The 21694-nt window shown below is 42.0% G+C and overlaps 1 protein-coding gene and 1 long non-coding RNA gene across 2 annotated transcripts in view; one reads left to right on the plus strand and one right to left on the minus strand.

Moving 5' to 3' along the window:
- CCKAR (cholecystokinin A receptor) overlaps nucleotides 1–21694 on the plus strand; it is a 116057-nt gene that overhangs the window by 14169 nt on the left and 80194 nt on the right. The window lies entirely within an intron of this gene.
- Nucleotides 9065–9587, minus strand: LOC143788302 (uncharacterized). Its single transcript, XR_013218604.1, has 3 exons — nucleotides 9560–9587; nucleotides 9403–9471; nucleotides 9065–9204 (listed from the first exon to the last, which is right to left on the minus strand). It is a non-coding gene; the product is annotated as an uncharacterized LOC143788302 (long non-coding RNA).

Genomic DNA, 21694 nt, shown 5'->3' on the forward strand with positions numbered 1-21694 from the left:
TCTGATCGCAGTTTTAAGGTATAGCAATGCAGGAGCATTGCTATACCGTATAACCTGTCAGCCCAGCAGACACAAGTTACTTATAGTGCGTAAGGAAAGTATTCAGACCCCTTTAAATTTTTCACTCTTTGTTTCATTGCAGCCATTTGAAAAATTCAAAACCGTTCATTTTTTCTCATTAATGTACACTCTGCTCCCCATCCTGACTGAAAAACAACAGAAATGTAGTAATTTTGCAAATTTATTACAAAAGAAAAACTGAAATATCACATGGTCATAAGTTATTCAGACCCTTTGCTCAGTATTGAGTAGAAGCACCCTTTTGAGCTAGTACAGCCATGAGTCTTTGGAATGATGCAACAAGTTTTTTACACCTGGATTTGGGGATCCTCTGCCATTCTTCCTTGCAGTTCCTCTCCAGTTCCGTGAAGTTGGATGGTGAACATTGGTGGACAGCCATTTTCAGGTCTCTCCAGAGATGCTTAATTGGGTTTAGGTCAGGGCTCTGGCTGGGACAGTCAAGAATGGTCACAGAGTTGTTCTGAAGCCACTCCTGTTATTTTAGCTGTGTGTTTAGGGTCATTGTCTTGTTGGAAGGTGAACCTTCGCCTGGTCTAAGGTCCAGAGCACTCTGGATGAGGTTTTCATCCAGGATATCTCTGTACTTGGCCACATTCATGTTTCCTTCAATGGCAACCAGTCGTCCTGTCCCTGCAGCTGAAAAACACCCCCATAGTATGATGCTGCCACCACGTTTCACTGTTGGGATTGTATTGGGCAGGTGATGAGCAGTGCCTGGTTTTCTCCACACATACCGCTTAGAATTATCACCAAAAAGGTCTATCTTCATCTCATCAGACCAGATAATCTTATTTCTCATAGTCTGGGAGTCCTTCATGTATTTTTTTAGCAAACTCTATGCACACAATTTTTTATGTCTTGCACTGAGGAAAGGCTTCTATCAGGCCACTCTGCCATAAAGGCCTGACTGGTGGAGGGCTGCAGTGATAGTTGACTTTGTGGAACTTTCTCCCATCTCCCTACTGCATCTCTGGAGCTCAGCCACAGTGATCTTGGGGTTCTTTTTTCCCTTTCTCACCAAGGCTCTTCTCCCACGATTGCTCAATTTGGCTGGACGGCCAGTTCTAGGAAGACTTCTGGTGGTCCCAAACTTCTTCCATTTAAGGATTATGGAGACCACTGTGCTCTTAGGAGCCTTGAGTACTGCAGAAATTCTTTTGTAACCTTGGCCAGATTTGTGTCTTGCCACAATTCTGTCTCTGAGCTACTTGGCCAGTTCCTTTGACCTCATGATTCTCATTTGGTCTGACATGCACTGTGAGCTGTGAGGTCTTATATAGACAGTTGTACGCCTTTCCAAATCAAGTCCTATCAGTTTAATTAAACACAGCTGGACTCCAATGAAGGAGTAGAACCATCTCAAGGAGGATCACAAGGAAATGGACAACATGTGACTTAAATATGAGTGCCTGATCAAAGGGTCTGAATACTTATGACCATGTGATATTTCAGTTTTTCTTTTATAATAAATATGCAAAAATTTCTGCATTTCTGTTTTTTTTTCAGTCAAGATGGGGTTCCGAGTGTACATTGATAAGAAAAAAATGAACTTTTTTGAATTTACCAAATGGCTGCAATTAAACAAAGAGTGAAAAATGTAAAGGGGTCTGAATACTTTCTGTACCTACTGTAGATCATGCACTGCGCATGATCTAACTAACTTCCTAGTGCATGCTTACCCAAATGTCATCTCTGATCCAAAAAGGCTTTCTTACCTCTGCCTATGCCCGAAATTTTGTGATAGAGTTTAGGGGGGTTAACGTGCCAGGAGAGGTGCGGGACCACTCCTGCCACTGAATACCGAGTGTTAGCTGTCAAAATTGCCTAGACGTATCCATATGTCCCAAGTCGGTAAGTACCAGGCCACAGGGACTTATGGATACGTCTAAGGTCGGTTAGGAGTTATAACATAAATTAACTGTGGTTTATCACATCGTTGGGAATCTGAGTTCAAATTTACTAGCCACCCCCAGGCATGATTACTGCCACACCTTTTCTCAGTCAAGAAATCACTTAAATAGGAACTGCCTGACAAAGTGAAGTAGACCAAAGAATCCTGAAAAGCTATACATCATGCTGGGATCCAAAGAAACTCTGGAAGAAATGAGAAATAAAGTAATTGAGTATCTGTCATTCTGGAAAAAGTTATAGAGCCATTTCTAAAGTGTTGGGACTCCAGCGAACCACAGTAAGAGCCTTTATCCACAAATGGCGAAAAAACGGAACAGTGGTGAACCTTACCAGGAGTGGCAGCCGGACAAAATTACTCCAAAACCACAAAGACAACTCATCCAAGAGATGACAAAAGACCTCACTTCAACATCCAGAGCTCACTTGCCTCAGTGAAGGTCAGTGTTCATGACTCCACCATAAGAAAGAGACTGGGCAAAAATGGCCTGCATGGCAGAGTTCCAAAACGAAAACCACTGCTAAGCAATAAGAACATAAAAGCTCTTCTCAGTTTTGCCAGAAAACACATTTATGATCCCCAAGACTTTTGAGAGAATACTCTGTGGATTGATGAGACAAAAGTTTAACTTTTTGGAGCATGTCTTTTAGAGATGAGTGAACCTTTCAAGATTCGTTTCAGATTGTTGAACTTCCTGATGTTCACTGAACATGTTCGCCAAACATACCCCATTGTCTTCCACGGTTGGCAAAACCAAGCACAAAGACATCACTTTGAGGGTGGCCAAAAAGATGCCAAAACAGCTAAAATTAGGGGCAGACACCGGCAAAAGTGGCATCAATTGACCTATCAATTGCGCTAAAAATAAATAATTAAAAAAAAATTGACTTGGGTTCCCCGTTATTTTTGATAACCAGCCAGGCAAAACTGACAGCTGCAGACTGCAACCCTCATCCGTCAGCGTTAGCAAGGCCAGTTATCAAGAATAGAGAGGTCCCCACGCTGTTTTTTAATTATTTAAATTAATAATTTAAAAAATGGCGTGCCCCCCATTTTTGACAACCATCCAAGCTAAAGGTGACAGCTGGGTCTGGTATTATCAGTCTGGTAAGGGGCCATGGATATTGTCCCCCAGCCTGAAAATAGCAGCCTGCAGCCACGCCAGAAAAGGTACATCTATTAGATGCGTCAGTTATGGCCCTTTGCCCGGTATTTCCCACTTAACCTGTGGCGGTGGCAAGTGGGGTTCATATTTGTGGAGTTCATGTCACCTTTGTATTGCCTAGTAAGTGGTTGTTAAAAATTGAGAAAGACCCCCATGCCATTTTTTTAAATTAATAATTTAAATAATAGAAAAATACAGCGTGGGGATGCCTCTTTTCTTGAAAACTATCCTTGTTGAAGCTGACAGCTGAGCATTACAGCCCATAGCTGTCAGTTTTGCCTGGATGGTTATCAAAAATACAGGGAAATCTTAAGTCATTTAAAAAAAAAAAAAAAAGTATTTATTTATATAGCCCAGGTAGTGGCTGATGAATTCTCTCACCAGTCGCAGCCTGCTCTCACTGTTAAGAATTTAATACAACTCCCAACACAGTGATGTAAGCTCTCTTCACTTCAGCACCCAGCGGTACTGTTCGCGCTGTTCCCCGATACCGGTATGTGTCACTGCAGCGCCCCAGAGTCCTGGTCGTTGCAGTAATGTCGCTCTGCCACCAAGGGGAGTGATGTTACGTCTGACTGCACCAAAGGAGTTCACCTGACCAGGTAACACTCACACCACACTTCACACTCCGGCCACCAGGGGGGGTGGTTCTATCTAATAGGCCACTCCTCACACTCTGGTAAAACTGGGGGTTGGACAGGAAGACAGGGGAGAAGTAACTGGGAAGAGCTAGAGAGAGGACCTGTCAGGGATGGGATCCTGGCAGACTCCTAAGAATAGCACAGACCAGTGAGCAACGGGGATACAGCAAATAGGTGATAGAACCAGAAGGAGTCGCGCTGTAAGATCGAGGCAACATCCTTCTGAGGAACAAACAGTCGGTGGCCGGAACGCCGAGCAAGTAAGAGACTACAAGCATTACTTCAAACCACGGCCGGACAGCCAATTATAGGTTGGCTGTCTCACTAAAACACCTAAGCAGACAACGGAGGCAGCTGTGGGAGAGGGGCAACTCTAGGGTCCCGGAAGAACTCCAGGCCTACCCCGTCATACGGGTGCGTCCTAGCCATATAATCTGGGGGACGGAGAGAACGAACATCAGAGACAGACACAGCAGTTGTGAGGACTATCCCGGGGTGCTCAGCAGGGAAGGACTACAACACACAGGCACTGGAAGGTAGACACTGATCCCCACCTGGAAAGGGAATTCCTGATGTGCTTTCGGACCGGCCGGTCTCGGACAGCCCGGTTAACAGTGCCCTGGATTGGACCCCCTTGAAACCTTCAGTAAAGAGACTGCAACCTGGTGTACTCATTATTTACTGCGACCGGCACTTCATCGCACCATACCACCACATTTCATTGTGCGCCCCCTCAGCAGGGTCACGGACCGGGTCTAGCCACCGTGACAACCCCAGAACAGAGACTCAGAGGCCCAATACCGGGTACCCCTCGGCCCTGCGGCAGTGGGGCGCTACATCACACTGATGACACAGGGATGTCATTCGTGTGTCATCGGTGTGCACGTGTGTGCGGGACATTTTGCCGCCCTTGCTGCTACCGGAAACACTGACATTTGAGAGAGCACTTAGCGAACTCGGTCATTTACCAAATTTTGTCCAACTTTTGCAGATTTTTGGGAAAAAAGCTCTAGAATCCAAACAGGAATCCGAATGTGCAACATTCATGCTGAATTTGAGATTGACGAACCTTTTCTGAATAAGTTCATTGATCTCTAGGGTATGTCTCATTACATCTGGCGTGGAAGTAATACAGCATTTCAGAAAAAGGAACAACTTACCCACAGTAAAATGTGGTGGTAGTGTGATGGTCTGGGGCTGTTTTGCTGCTTCAGGGCCTGGAAGACTTGCTGTGGTAAATGGAACTGTGAATTCTGCTTTCTACCAAAAAAATCCTGAAGGAGAATGTCCGGCCATTTGTACATGATTTCAAGCTGAAGCACACTTGGGTTATACGGCAGGACAATTATCCAAAACACACCAGCAAGTCCATCTCTGAATGGCTTAAGAAAAACAAAAGTAAGACTTTGGAGTGGCGTAGTCAAAGTTCTGACCTTAAAGGGAACCTGTCACCCCCAAAATCGAAGGTGAGCTAAGCCCACCGGCATCAGGGGCTTATCTACAACATTCTGGAATGCTGTAGATAAGCCCCTGATGTATCCTAAAAGATGATAAAAAGAGGTTAGATTATACTCACCCAGGGGCGGTCCCGGTCCCGATCCGGTCCGATGGGTGTCGCGGTCCGGTCTGGTGCCTCCTATCTTCATCAGCTGACGTCCTCTTCTTGTCGTACTTTGGTGTACTTTGTCTGCCCTCTGGGCCTCTCTGATCTTTCCCGGCACCTACGCACTGCAGTATTTTGCTCTGCTCTCAACAGGGCAGACAAAGCACGCCTGTGCCGGAGCCACAGCATGAAGACAAGAAGAGGACGTCATCGTAAGAAGAAGGGAGGCCCCGGACCGGATCACGAAGCCCATCGTACCAGGACCACCCCTGGGTGAGTATAATCTAACCTCTTTTTCTCATCTTTCAGGATACATTCTACAGAATACTGTAGATAAGCCCCTGATGCTGGTGGACTTAGCTCACCTTCGATTTTGGGGGTGACAGGTTCCCTTTAATCCGAATGAGATGCTGTGGCTTAACCGTAAGAAGGCGGTTCATGCTCGGAAACCCTCCAATATGGCTGAATTACAACAATTCTGCAATGATGAGTGGGCCAAAATTCCTGCAGCGCGTTGTTAAAGACTCATTGTCAGTTATCGCAAATGCTTGATTGCAGTTGTTGCTGCTAAGGCTAGGTTCACATTGCGTCAAGTACATGGCGTTAAACGGATCCATTAAACGCATGTACAGAAAAGGATCAAATTTGTAGAAAAATCGGCTTCACGTTAACGCTTGCGTTAACGCTTTTGACAGCGTTTTTCTCATTTTGATGTCCGTTTGCGATGTATCCGTTTGCGATGTATCCGTTTGTCTGCGTTTGTCACTGTCAATAAAGTTTTTTTGTTTTTTTTCTCCTTTTGTCCTCGTCGGGGTGTGGGTGCAGACTCATTCTCCATTTTGAAAGCATTGAGTGAACTTCTGCTAGCAAGATGTTTGTGTCTGAGCTGGTTCGATTTCGCTTGATGCGGTTGCGACTTCGGCAGAGAAAGCGTAGTTCGCAAAGGAGATATTGGATCCACGAAGTTAATTTCTTGCGGAGTACTTATGGTGCCTTTCACACCCTGTATCTTCAGCTTCGGGAACACCCTTCAAAATTCCAACGCTATCTACGGATGTCCATTGAGACCTTTGATGTTCTGCTTTCACATGTGAAGGATGAGATACATCATCATCGCAGCACTTTCCGTGAAAGCATCTGTGCGGAGGAACGATTAGTAGTGACTGTGAGGTAATTATAAAAATTTTTCTCATTCTATTGACAAAGACTAGATCTAGGCATCGTGGGGCATAATGTTCATTTAGCAATTGTATATTCTATTTATGTAGCCTTTTAGTTGTCCTTTAAAATCCTAAACAATTTCCTTTTTTTTTCTTTTTGAATGCCAACAGATATCTGGCTACTGGAGAATCTTTTGCGTCACTGCATTACCAATTTAGACTGGGGAAGTCAACAATTTGCCAACTGGTTTGGGAAACTTGTGATGCCATTTGGAACAACTTGCAACCACTTGTGCTACCAACCCCAACATCAGAAATGTGGCTAGCGATTTCCCAACAGTTCGAGGATGTGGCTAATTTCCCCAATTGTATTGGTGCCGTGGACGGCAAGCACATACGGATTCAGAAACCAGCGCATAGTGGGTCCCTGTACTATAATTATAAAAAATACTTCTCGATAATCTTGATGGCTATTGCGGATGCAAGATACCGGTTTGTAGCTGTGGATATTGGTGCGTATGGCCGTACTAACGATTCAAGAGTCTTCAGAGACTCCAACATGGGGAGATGTTTGTATAGCAACAATTTTAACTTACCCTCATCACGACCTCTACCGGGGACCGAAAACCCAAGTTTGCCCTTTGTTTTAGTTGGTGATGAGGCGTTCCAACTTGGGCAAAATCTCCTCAAACCGTACTCAAGCCGCAGTCTGAACTCCACCAAGCGCATTTTTAATTATCGCTTGAGCCGGGCAAGACGTTATGTGGAGTGCGCCTTTGGGATTTTGACATTAAAATGGCGAATTCTACTAACATGCATGCAACTGCAACCAGAAAATGTGGACCGTGTTGTGAAGGCATGCATCTGTCTGCATAATTTTGTGGCCAGACATGAACCCCAGGTGGTTGACCCCGATGAATGTCAAACCTCATGAGCATTGAATCTACTGCTGTTCGGTCTACAGCACAAATAATGAGGATTCGTGACCAATTTGCACAGTACTTCATACATGAGGGGCATGTTCCATGGCAAGACAGACACGTGTAAAATTTATTTCAAGTCTGAAGCTGTGTCCTGATGTATTTTTTGTTTTTTGGGTTTTTTTTATTTCCCATATGGCTTGTAAAATATGTCTTGTAAAATGTTACATTACTGTTATGTTGTGTTCACAGTCATACAAGAATCAGATTTTAAACAGTTTACCAAGTTTCTGAATTTTTATGAAAGAACAGTTGTAAACAAGTTACATATGATATCCCATAGGGATGTAAAAAAACACACACGAAATTAGGTGGTAAAAAAACAATAAACCAAAAAACGTGAAACACAGTTTGCACCTGGCTGGGGACACTGAGCTGTACTACAGACTCTGGTATTGCGCGGGCGTATTGTCTGCCCAGGTGTATGATGGACTGCTACTTTGTCTCTGATGTTCCATGCTCGTTTCACACCGGGCTCTATATTGAGGGTTGTAGGCCGGCATGTCTATGCTTCTGGTTCTCGATGGAGCTGGCTCCTGGGGTCCCACAAATTCCTCAAGAAGGTCATTCAGTCTTTGCCGAAACAAAAGGTTTCTGTGTGCCGGGATATTTTGTGCTACGGGAACATAGGACAAAAAAAGTAGCTTCCATTCATTTGCAGAATATACAGACTCGTGAGATTGTAAGTTGTTAATTTCCCGCCTCAGGTCTTTCAGTTCACTCCGACACATGTCCTCAACCCGCTGAAGTCCATCGACAATAATGGCATCAGCTTCATCTTTTTGTGAAGCTCGCATGCGTCCACGCACTGATTGCAACCGGGCACTCACACCTGAAGCCACAGTGCTTCTCTCCCCAGATCGTGGCTCGCTGATGACAGAGACGTCTTCAGTACCCGTCTGCTGACTTGGTTCCAGTGGAGATGGCTCCAGTTCTTCGGCCTGTCTAGGCGCGGCGGTACTGCAGATCGTGCTGTAACCAAAAAAATATATATATTTTGCTGTAATTTTTTTAAAAAAATTTTCTCGCACACAGACCAATTTGTACTTACGAGCGCTGAGACAATGTTTTTTGAAGAAAGAGCAATTGCTCGTAATGCACATACGGGGTCACCCGTTTGGCACCTGATCCGCTTGGTGGATTTTGACTACTCCGGTACTCACGGACAAAGCGGTCCCTTATTGATTTCCAGCGAGTATGGACCGCATCCGCTGTAATTTTTAAAAAAAGGTTAAAAAAATATATATATATATTAGTAGACAGTTCTTATATTGATAGTTTAAAAATTGTGTATAGTTAGTTAAGATAGTTGATATATAGCTAGTAGATAGATAGTTGATAGATAGTAATTATTATAGATGATAGAGAAATAGTTTAGTGTATAGGTAGTTGATAGTTTAGAGATAGATAGTAGACAATTTAACATCACCAATATTTACCAATTTTTTTCTTTGAGGTTGACGACTTCTCCATGTATCGGGGATCAAAGTGAGAGATAATTTGATCCCACAACTTGCGGTTCTTTACTATGTCATGGTGGGAGCTGTCGCTTTGGTCCCATATTGAGGGGTTGGCTTCCACAAGGTTGATCAGTGTCTCGTTGTGAATGGTCAACGGCTCTTCATCAACCACAATCCTTTTTTTTTTTTGGCTCGCTGACTTGGACTATGTAAACACAAAACGTTATGTTGAAAGGTTCAAATTCAGTTTATTGGTAGACTAATAGATAGATACATAGATAGATACATAGATAGATACAGCGAAAGATAGAGAGAGAGATAGATAGTGGATAGATAGTTTATATATATAGCAGATAGAAAGTGAATAGATAGATTGTAGATACATTTCTAGTTTTATATTTACCACTGGCAGTTGTGGAGACGACAGACGGCGAGGAACCTTCTTCCTCTTGTGTCCTCCGTGTGCCACAACCTATTGTGTATGTAAATGGAAAAAAAAAATTACATTTCTTTGATCAATAAATTTATATTTGCAAAACTTAAAAATGTCTGCTATGTACCTTTGTTGGTTTTGCCTGTTTTTTTTGGGGGGGCCTAGCAGCCTCGGGCTCCGTAGACTCCTATTTGCAATAGAAACATGATTATACATATATATAGCTTAATACACTGAATTTTCACACAAATTTTAGTGGTTTTTTAAAGTGCAAGCCTACCGACTGAGAAGAAAAAACCGCAGACACGCTGCTGCTGCTGCTGCTTCCCTCACTATCCGACATATGCAACAAAGCAATACATTTTTAGTACACACACATCCGTCGTACAATACAGACTCCCATGATGTATACAGAGATATATAGTAGATAATTGTCTAGGGAACTTCCGTCTTTCTGTCCTTCTGTCACGGTAATAATTCGCTGATTGGTCGCGGCAGCCATGACAGGCAGCTGCCGAGACCAATCAGCGACGCGCACAGTCAGAAAAAAAAGGGCCGCCCCGCACTCACTGCCCGGCGCCCCCTTACACCCCTCAGCTCACCGCTCACACAGGGTACTGTGACAAACGTCGCTGTGCAATATACTACGTGACTGGGTTCTGTATAGTACGTCGCTGGGTGCTGTATACTACTTCACTGTGCAATACACTACGTGGTTCTGTGATGTATACTACGTCGCTGGGCAATATACTACATACTACATGGCTGGGCAATATACTACGTGGACATGCATATTCTAGAATACACGATGCGTTATCGGGCCACCAGCTAGTATATATATATATATATATACACTCACCGGCCACTTTATTAGGTACACCATGCTAGTAACGGGTTGGACCCCCTTTTGCCTTCAGAACTGCCTCAATTCTTCGTGGCATAGATTCAACAAGGTGCTGGAAGCATTCCTCAGAGATTTTGGTCCATATTGACATGATGGCATCACACAGTTGCCGCAAATTTGTCGGCTGCACATCCCAAAGATGCTCCATACAAGGCAGGATGGATCCATGCTTTCATGTTGTTTACGCCAAATTCTGACCCTACCATCCGAATGTCGCAGCAGAAATCGAGACTCATCAGACCAAGCAACGTTTTTCCAATCTTCTACTGTCCAATTTCGATGAGCTTGTACAAATTGTAGCCTCAGTTTCCTGTTCTTAGCTGAAAGGAGTGGTACCCGGTGTGGTCTTCTGCTGCTGTAGCCCATCTGCCTCAAAGTTCGACGCACTGTGCGTTCAGAGATGCTCTTAGGCCTACCTTGGTTGTAACGGGTGGCGATTTGAGTCACTGTTGCCTTTCTATCAGCTCGAACCAGTCTGCCCATTCTCCTCTGACCTCTGGCATCAACAAGGCATTTCCGCCCACAGAACTGCCGCTCACTGGATTTTTTTTCTTTTTCGGACCATTCTCTGTAAACCCTAGAGATGGTTGTGCGTGAAAATCCCAATAGATCAACAGTTTCTGAAATACTCAGACCAGCCCTTCTGGCACCAACAACCATGCCACGTTCAAAGGCACTCAAATCACCTTTCTTCCCCATACTGATGCTCGGTTTGAACTGCAGGAGATTGTCTTGACCATGTCTACATGCCTAAATGCACTGAGTTGCCGCCATGTGATTGGCTGATTAGAAATTAAGTGTTAACAAGAAGTTGGACAGGTGTACCTAATAAAGTGGCCAGTGAGTGTATATATATATATATATATATATATATATATATATATATATACAAATGTACTTACATTTCCTGTGATCTTCTGCAAGACACTTTTTCTCTGGTGTGCAGCAGGCCTCAGGATGTGCGCTGGGGACAGTAAGGGCTGAAATCCTGTTTCCTGTCACATGACCACATGGACCTCCCTCAAACGCTATTAAAACATATGGTTCTTTTTGGAAATTTATCAAGATTTGCGTCTGGCTGCGTTTGCCATAGACATCAATGGCAGAATTAACGCTTCCGTTAGTATTGCGTTAGCTTGGCCTGACCTGAAAACGCTGCAAGCCGCGTTCCAAGGTCCGTCAGAAAAAAACGTTATGTGACTAACGCATGCCAAATTTGGCATGCGTCACGAGGCGTCAGACAATGCAAGTCTATGGGCGCGTTAGTATGTGCGTTATATTGCGTTTTCACTACTTAAAAACGAGTCCGTTAGACGGACTCACCTAGCGCAATGTGAACCTAGCCTAAGGGTGGCCCAACCAGTTATTAGGTTTAGAGAGCAATCATTTTTTCACAGGGCCATGTATGTTTGGATTTCTTTTTCCCTTAATAAAAAAGACCTTCATTTAAAAACTGCATTTTTTGTTTACTTGTGTTATCTTTGTCTAATATTTTAAATTTGTTTGATGATCTGAGACATGTAAGTGTGACAAACATGGAAAAGAATAGAAAATCAGGAAGGGGACAAACACTTTTTTACACAATTGTACATATAATAGCAGCCACAAACCCTTAAGGAGATGTTTCGGTTTCAGCTAAAAGGAAGGTTATTTGCTTTATATTAAAAGGTCATAGAATATTCCTAAATTCCTTCAATTCCTTACAGTTTTCAAGATCTCCACTTGTTGTCATTCAACATCAACAGTTATTCTGTTAGAAAATTGTGCATCTTTTCATTTTACAAAAAAGAGAACTCCCTCTCTAACCTTTGTTTTTGTGCTTTCATATTTTCCTCATATTCTTCCAACAACCATTACTTTAGTTTTCCTTTGACATAGACAAATTAAATATTTATTTTTTTTGCGAGAAAAATTGTAGATTTTAATGACACTATTCGTTTTGTCATACAAAAAAATTCCTAGTGGGATGAACGGCCCTCATTGTGTGATGAAAATGTTGTGTACACATAAAAGTTATGGTTTGTGCGGTCACAGTGATTACAAACTTGGATTGATTTTTTTCTGTATGAGTGATGACAAATTTTCCTAATTTAGTAAAAAAAAAACCAAGCAAAAATCTTTTGCTTAGTGTGGCCATTTCCAAGACCTGTAACGTTTACTTTTACGTTGATTGAGCCAAGTGAGGGATAATCTTTTTTTTTTGCGTGGTGGTGAGCTGACTTTTTTATTTATATCAATTTGGAGCGCATCTCGCTTTTTATTGCATTTTTTACGGCGTTGAGGAGAACAATTCTGGCGGTTTGATTTTTCTCTTGTGGCGTTTACTATATATTTTAATTACTTTACATTTTGATACAACGACTTTTATGGACCCGGCGATATCAAATATGTTTATTTTTTATTTATTTCCTTTATTTTTAACTAGCAAAAAAGTAAGGTGGTTTGATTTTGAAAAATCATAGTCTTCTCTGGAGTACCAAAGTGGCAGCAACAATACCCTATACAATACCCCATGATCGCACCAAGGGGGACTGATGGTAGCTTGTACATGTGCCAACTGGCAACCGCCTAATTTAACCCTGCTGTGGAACCATGATAAAAATCACTGATTTGGTACCATGGGGTCTATATGACCCCAGGCTCAAAATCGTCATATTTCAATAAAATGAACATGCTGGCTGTTCAAAATGATCAAGTTTTATTCTGTCATCATTTCAGAACACAGTTATGAAATCAAACGTAACTTTGAAGTGATTTATTTCTCATCATCAAACATAAACTGAAATTTATACCAAAATGCTTTACTAATAACTAAAAGTATTCAAATTCAATAAAAAAATGCACAATAACTGCAACTGTGTGGATTTTAGTAAAAACATAATGACAAGGAAGGATCTGGCAATACATTTAGCCCTTGCATTCACTGTACGTCATAGTGCCATGTTTTGAATCTTCCCAAATGAACTTCTTGCAGTCATTGCAAACAAATCTCGTCTTTTTGTCCTTCGATCGAGGACAAACATAGTACCGTTTGCGCTGTCCTATAACACTGCTGGTGTCACTTGGAACATTGTTTAGTTACAATTATATTACAAAACCTGTGAATAAACAGAAAATATTCAAAAAAAAAATGTCAGATGATAAAGGTACTATGGGGTCAGGAGAGTCCCAAACACAGAAAATTGAAAATAACTTTGAAACAAAATTGAAAAACAAATTCAAAATATCATCCACATAAGCAGAAATTTGTTACTTGAACATACGTAGAAGGTCAATGTCTGAGATTGACCAGTTTTAGAAATATTTAAATTTATTCAGCTCTGGGGTCTCTAAGACCCCATGGTTCCACAACAGTGTTAAATACTGTTGTCTGACACTGACAGTAGCATCTCAATGGTCATCTGAGGGGAAATGCGTCGGGACTTTGACACATGTGACCTATATTTTGGGTCTGTGTATGGTTCTCTTGACATGGATGATCTACATTTTGGATCCGGTTGAACATCACAGATGAGTATATTGTTACTTATGTCTCTATCTAGGGACTTTCTTTCTGATACTTAGAAAGTCATGTGTGTTTAATTGAAAATTGTGGCATTCTCCATCTACACCTCCTTCTCCTTTATCTTTTGACCTCATGTTAGTTGTTTCAGGCTACACCGTGTTCCAAATTATTATGCATATTGGATGTAAGTGTCATAAAGATTTAATTGTTTTGTTTTTCAAATAAACTCGTGGATGGTATTGTGTCTCAGTGATCAATGGATCACTGAAATCAATCTTAAACACATGTGATAGTTACTTTTCCAGGTGATTCTAATTAGAAAAACTACTTAAAAATGATGTTCTACATTATTAAGCAGGCCACAGTTTTCAAGTAACATGAGAAAGAACAAGGATCTCTCCGCTGCTGAAAAGCATCAAATAGTGCAATGCCTTGGTCAAGGGATGAAAACATTAGATATTTCCCGAAAACTATCGTGATCATCGTACTGTTAAGAGATTTGTGGCTGAATCTGAGCACAGATGTGTTCGTGCTGATAAAGGCATAATGAGGAAGGTTTCTGCCAGGCAAGTTCATCGGATTAAGAGAGCAGCTGCTAAAAAGCCATTACAAACCAGCAAACAGATGTTTGAAACTGCTGGTGCCTCTGGAGTCCCTTGAACCTCAAGGTGTAGGATCCTTCAAAGGCTTGCTGTGGTGCATAAACCTACTATTCGGCAACCCCTAAACAGTGTTCACAAGCAGAAACGGTTGCAGTGGGCCCAGACATACATGAAGACTAATTTTCAAAAAGTCTTGTTTACTGAAGAGTGTCGAGCATCCCTGGATGGTCAGATGGATGGCTACCATGTCCCAACAAGGCTGCGACATCAGCAAGGAGGTGGAGGAGTCATGTTTTGGGCCGGAATCATGGGGAAACATCTGGTAGGGTCCTTTTAAGGTTCCTGAAGGTGTGAAAATGATCTTTGCAAAGTATATAGAGTTTCTGACTGACAACTTTTTTCCATGGTATAAAAAGCAGAAATGTGCCTCCAAGAGCAAAATCTTCTTCATGCATGACAATGCACCATCTCATGCTGCAAAGAATACATCTGAATCATTGGCTGCTATGGGCATAAAAGGAGATAAACTCATGGTGTGGCCACCATCTTCCCCTGACCTCAACCCTATAGAGAACCTTTGGAGTATCATCAAGCAAAAGTTCTATGAGGGTGGGAGGCAGTTCACATCAAAACAGTAGCTCTGGGAGGCTATTCTGACTTCATCCAAAGAAATACAAGCAGAAACTCTCCAAAAACTCACAAGTTCAATGGATGCAAGAATTGTGAAGGTGATATCAAAGAAGGGGTCCTATGTTAACATGTAATGTGGCCTGTTAAAATGTTTTGGAGTTAAATAGCTTTTTTGTTCAGTGAATGCGACCTCCTAATGCTGCAAATTCCACAAATGATCATTTTCAGTTCTTTAAAACATATCAAATGTTTCGAAATTCTACTGTGCCTAATAGTTTGGAACAGTGCATTTTGAGTTTTTATTCATTTTGGAGATTAGTGAGCATGGTCCTTTTTTGGGACAAGAACCACACGCGAGGTCCAGGCACTCTGGGATTTTTGTATCACCTTGAGGTTCAGCATCTCCTCTACCTGTTCCTGTTCCCTCATGTGTGTCTTCACCTCTGCTGACACATGGCATGCAGACTGCTGTACTGGGGGATTAGTACCAGTGTCCACATAGTGAGCTGCTAAGTGGGTCCTCCCAGGCTCCTCTGTGAAGACTTCGGTGAAGTCACTGAGCGCCACCATCAGCTCAGACCTCTGACTGTGGGATAGCTCTGGGTTAAACTCTGCTGCCTACAGGGACTCCATGTTCTGAGTCCCAGCCCCCACATCTGGTAACAGATCAGCCTCCCCTCTTCAGGCAGGATACAGAAGGTTTGGGTGTTGGTCCCTATGTTGCAGAATAAATTGCAGGCCGCATGGGAGGGACCATACACTGTACATAAGCGGCTAAATGATGTTAATTATGTGGTGACACTAGATGAGCATGCAAAGCGTCAGAAAGTATTTCATTTGAATATGCTTAAGGCTCATCATGACAGGGAGACCTGTGTCTTACCTGTCTGTAGCCTGCCTGAAGAGGGGGAGGGGGAGCATCGTACCTCACCATTATGGACCTAAGTAGGGGGTACTGGCAGATACCCCTGACCAGAGAAGTGGCTTATGCCACCATTGAAAAGGAGTGTTTGGCAATTGTGCAGCTCTACAGAAGCTGCAACCATACCTCTATGAGCGCAACATCACCGTGATCACAGATCATAACCCATTGAGTTGGCTCAACAGAGTAGTTGGGGACAATGGGAAATTGCTTAGATGGAGTCTGATATTACAGCAGTATGATTTCACAATTCAGCATAAGAAGGGAGTTGATCATGGCAATGCTGATGGTCTATCTCGCCAAGGTGGGGAAAAACCAGATACGTGCTCGGGAGCTGACCTGTAAGTCAACCCACCCACACATTCATAAGGAGGGAGGTGTGGTGAAATATGTGTGTGTGTGTGTGTGTATTATATATAGATGAAAAAAAGAAAGACAGCACAAAAAAATAGAAAAAAGGGGCTTTAATGCCTGAACGGCGTGGCGACGTTTCGGATATCTTTATCCTTTTTCAAGCTTGAAAAAGGATAAAGATATCCGAAACGTCGCCACGCCGTTCAGGCATTAAAGCCCCTTTTTTCTATTTTTTTGTGCTGTCTTTCTTTTTTTCATCTATTACCAAAGACCATTTCAACAGTGGTTGGGAAGACGCTGCACTACAATTTGGTAATATAAGATGCTGTTCCGATTTTGAACTATATATATATATATATATATATATATATATATATATATATATATATATATATATCTGTGTGTGTGTGTGTGCAGTGGACTATGTATAGATTTATTGTGTGACTAGGAACATCTGTCCTCAAGGCTGCAGGTTCGCACCCAGGTGTTAATATGTATTTTCCTGGGACAAGTAGAATTCTGTCTCCAACCTCACCAGGGGGTCCTGTTGGAAGCCAAGAAGAAAGGTAACATTTGACACCTCCTAGCTCTTGGAAGAGAGATGTTAATTATGGCCTGATAGTATCTCTGCGGGAGCTTCTACACAAAGGATCTCAAGAGAAAATATATTCATTGGGGGCGCGGCCATGGTCCAATCAAAAACCAAGCAATTATATTAACCTGAGGGACTGGTCTAGAAACCTGACCTCCAGACCAAAGTTATAAATTAGACCTGTATACAAAGAAACGCGTTCACATAATGGGGGCGGCTGAGCTGGTGTGATCCAATCTACATTCATCCTACCCTCAGGAAGCAGAAAGGAGACTACCAAGTTAGATGATTTCTGTAAGTTTTCTCCTGTTATTTTATACTGTTTTGCATAGTTGTATGTCTTTTTACTATCTTATTTTTATACCTTTTCTTACTGTAAGCACTGAACCTTTTTGTATTAAAGTATAAAACTTTAACAAGTTGAACCTTGCATGTTATAAAAGAATCCATAGCCTAAGGTGTGTGAAACTTATGAGTGGTAGACATTATAGTATTAATATTTCCAGGACTCATCGCCCGTGTATTCAGTGAGTGGTGGCAGCTTGTATGAGCGGGTGTGTGGCCTGGGTCAGTGTGTGATTTATGCTCCCATTACAGCATAGGAGAGAGGTTGAATGCTGGACTGAGAGACGGCAGATAGATTAACCCTTGCAGGCATAACCCAAGCCACGTGCTGAGAGCAGGCACGTGACGAATTAGCTACACCACGGAGAAGGGATCCATGACAATTGGTGGCTCACTGGATAGCACTGCAGCCTTGCAGCTCTGGAGTCCTGGGTTCAAGCCCCACCCTGGACAACATCTGCAAAGAGTTTGTATGTTCTCTCTGTGTTTGCGTGGGTTTCCTCTGGGTTCTCCAGTTTCCTCCCACATTCCAAAGACATACTGATAGGGAATTTAGATTGTGAGCCCCATTAGGGAAAGCGATGATAATGTGTGCAAACCATAAAGCGCTGCGGAATATTTTAGCGCTATATAAAAAAAAAAAAAAAAAAAAAAATAAAGATTATTTTATTATTATTATTATTATTATTATTATTATTATTATAATACTGTTATCATTGGGAGGTTTCTTCAATAAAATTCGATGTATACTCTAACGGGTGATGACTTTTATTAGACTGACTGTCATTTGCACAGACCATTTAGGAAAATCCGAGAAAAATGTAATTTGCATAATAATTTGGAACATGGTGTATATTATTAACAAGTGACCAGGGGCTCTACTTTTTAGTATCAGGCTTCAACTGCATGTGTCCTCCTGAACCCTATAAGTGGTTTGGGATTTGTATACTAGCCCATCTGCCCTTTAAGGTATTCGGTCTCCTGTTTCAGCCATAATTAGAGGTAATTGGTCGTTATACCATAGCTAACAATTTTTGTTATGAGGGAATCCAAGAAGTATCGTTTCTCCTTGCGGAGATTGACATGCTTCTTTATGAGGGAAAGGAGACATGATGTTAGTATCAAAATGTTTATCTCCTACCATTATTCATTTTTTATTGGGTAAAGCAAACTGACATATGTAATGTTCCACAATTTACTAGTTTGTTATATAAACCGTATCAGTGAGCAGGTATTACACTGTGTTCCAAATTATTATGCAAATTGAATTTAAGTGTCTTAAAGATTTAATTGTTTTGTTTTTCAAATAAACTCATGGATGGTATTGTGTCTCAGCGCTCAATGAATCACTGAAATCAATCTTAAACACATGTGATAATTAGTTTTCCAGGTGATTCTAATTAAAGGAAAACTACTCAAACATGATGTTCCACATTATTATGCAGGTCACAGGTTTCAAGCAATATGGGAAATAAAAAGGATCTCTCTGCTGCTGAAAAGCGTTAAATAGAGCAATGCCTTGGACAAGGTATGAAAAAATTAGATATTTCACGAAAACTTAAGAGTGATCATCATACTCTGATGAGATTTGTGACTGAAACAGAGCACAGTTAGAGTTCATGCAAATAAAGGCATAATGAGGAAGTTTTCTGGCAGACAAATTCATTGGATTAAGAGAGCAGCTGCCAAAATACCATTACAAAGCAGCAAACAGTTATTTGAAGCTGCTGGTGCGTCTGGAGTCCCTCGAACCTCAAGGTGTAGGATCCTTGAAAGGCTTGTTGTGCATAAACCTACTATTCAGCCACTCCTAAACAGTGTTCACAAGCAGAAACGGTTGCAGTGGGCCCAGACATACATGAAGACTAATTTTCAAACAGTCTTGTTTACTGATGAGTGTCGAGCAACTCTGGACGGTCCAGATGGATGGAGTAGTGGATGGTTGGTGGATGGCCACCATGTCCCAGCAAGGCTGCGATGTCAGCAAGGAGGTGGAGGAGTCATGTTTTGGGCTGGAATCATGGGGAACCAGCTGGTTGGGCCCTTTAAGGTTCCTGAAGATGTGAAAATGATCTCAGCAAAGTAAATAGAGTTTCTGACTGACAACTTTCTTCCATGGTCTAAAAAGCAGAAACGTGCCTTCAGGAACAAAATCATCTTCATGCATGACAATGCACCATCTCATGCTGCAAAGAATACCTCTGAGTCATTGGCTGCTATGGGCATAAAAGGAGATAAACTCATGGTGTGGCCACCATCTTCCCCTGACTCAACCCTATAGAGAACCTTTGGAGTATCATCAAACAAAAGATCTATGAGGGTGGGAGGCAGTTCACATCAAAACAGCAGCTCTGGGAGGCTATTCTGACTTCATGCAAAGAAATACAAACAGAAACTCTCCAAAAACTCACAAGTTCAATGGATGCAAGCATTGTGAAGGTGATATCAATGAAGGGCTCCTATGTTAACATGTAACTTGGCCTGTTAGGATGTTTTGGAGTTAAGTAGCTTTTTTGTTCAGTGAATGTGACCTCCTAATGCTGCAAATTCCACAAATGAGCATTTTCAGTTCTTTAAAACATATCAAATGTTTAGAAATTCTACTGTGCCTAATACTTTGGAACAGTGCATTTTGAGTTTTTATTCATTTTGGAGATTATACTGTTATCATTGGGAGGTTTCTTCAATAAAATTCGATGTATAATCTAATGGGTGATGACTTTTATTAGACTGACTGTCATTTGCACTGACCATTTAGGAAAATCCAAGAAAAATGTCATTTGCATAATAATTTGGAACAGAGTGTAATTGCCTCTCTTGGTAGGGTTTTTCTAGGTGATTATCCACACATAATCTGCAAGGAATAGCCCTAAAGTATGAATATGGAGGACCGTATGCAAACCAGAAAATGTGTAGAAAAGGCAAAGTCCTCCAATACAAGGTTACAAACCAAATAAATAATTTCATTAATTTACATAATATTTTCAAAAATAAAAATAAATAATTGGAGACCATACAGAAGATGGAAAAAGCAAACACTGGACAAAAAGTAACTGAATCTGTGCCCTAAAAATAACAGCACAAAGTATACCACATCCTAAAAAGTTACAGCAAATATTGTAAAATAAACATGTCAATGAGGTAGAAAGTATAGGTTAGTGCTAAGTAAAGTGCATAGTGCAGATGATCCTAATATGCACAGGGATGTGAGATACATAGATAGAAAAACAGGCACACCTGGGTATTTATTTATCTCTGATTCCTCCTAGGGAGATGGAAGGTGCAAGTAAGAGATATAAAATGACATAATATAAAGTGCACAACTCCGAGGGGAAATCAGAGACACTAATGTGCACACCGTAGCTCAAGGTAACTAAGTACAGCAGCGTATAGTAAACAATACAAGAGCCAGGGACAGATATAAATATCCAGTATGCAGTCACATCCAGTGTACCCCTTGACGCGTGTTTCGATTTAGATCTTCCTCAGAAGGGGTGCATAAACTTCGTAATTGAACAGTCCACCTATTTATACCCAACCTACCTGTGCGGCCGCCCTGCTTGTGATTCCCAGCCCCGCAGTGACTTATGATTTATTCACATTGCGGGGCTGGGATTCACAAGCAGGGCGGCCGCACAGGCGCTCACTGCGCCTGCACCAGGCAGGAAAAAAGAGCGCAGGCGCCGGCTATTTTCAAAACAGCGGTGAGGAGGCGGCGCCCGGCGCCAAAAAGATCTGAGTGACGGCTGTGTGGCGTCTGAAGCAGGGGGGAAACGCCTGCCTCCAGGACTGAAGAAAGGTATTTCTGACAAATTGAAAAACAGATTATTTCTCTAGTTACAGCACCCAAAACCAAAAGAGCCACCTTGTCAGAATGCAGCATTACTGCTGCACAAGGTGGCTCTTAGTTTGAAATGACTGGGGGGGTGACAGTATCCCTTTAAAAAATGAAGGTCAGTCAGTCCGAAAAATTGGGAAAACTTTGAAAGTGTCCCCAAGTGCAGTTGCAAAAACCATCAAGCACTACAAAGAAACTGGCTCACATGAGGACCGCTCCAGGAAAGGAAGACCAAGAGTCACCTCTGCATCTGAGGATAAGTTTATCCGAGTCACCAGCCTCAGAAATTGCAGGTTAACAGCAGCTCAGATTAGAGACCAGGTCAATGCCACACAGAGTTCAAGCAGCAGACACATCTCTACAACAACTGTTAAGAGGAGACTTTGTGCAGCAGGCCTTCATGGTAAAATAGCTGCTAGGAAACCACTGCTAAGGACAGGCAACAAGCAGAAGAGACTTGTTTGGGCTAAAGAACACAAGGAATGGACATTAGACCAGTGGAAATCTGTGCTTTGGTCTGATGAGTCCAAATTTGAGATCTTTGCTTCCAACCACCGTGTCTTTGTGTGA

Source organism: Ranitomeya variabilis, chromosome 1 (genome assembly GCF_051348905.1).
Source record: "Ranitomeya variabilis isolate aRanVar5 chromosome 1, aRanVar5.hap1, whole genome shotgun sequence".
Classification (NCBI taxonomy): Eukaryota; Metazoa; Chordata; class Amphibia; order Anura; family Dendrobatidae; genus Ranitomeya; species Ranitomeya variabilis.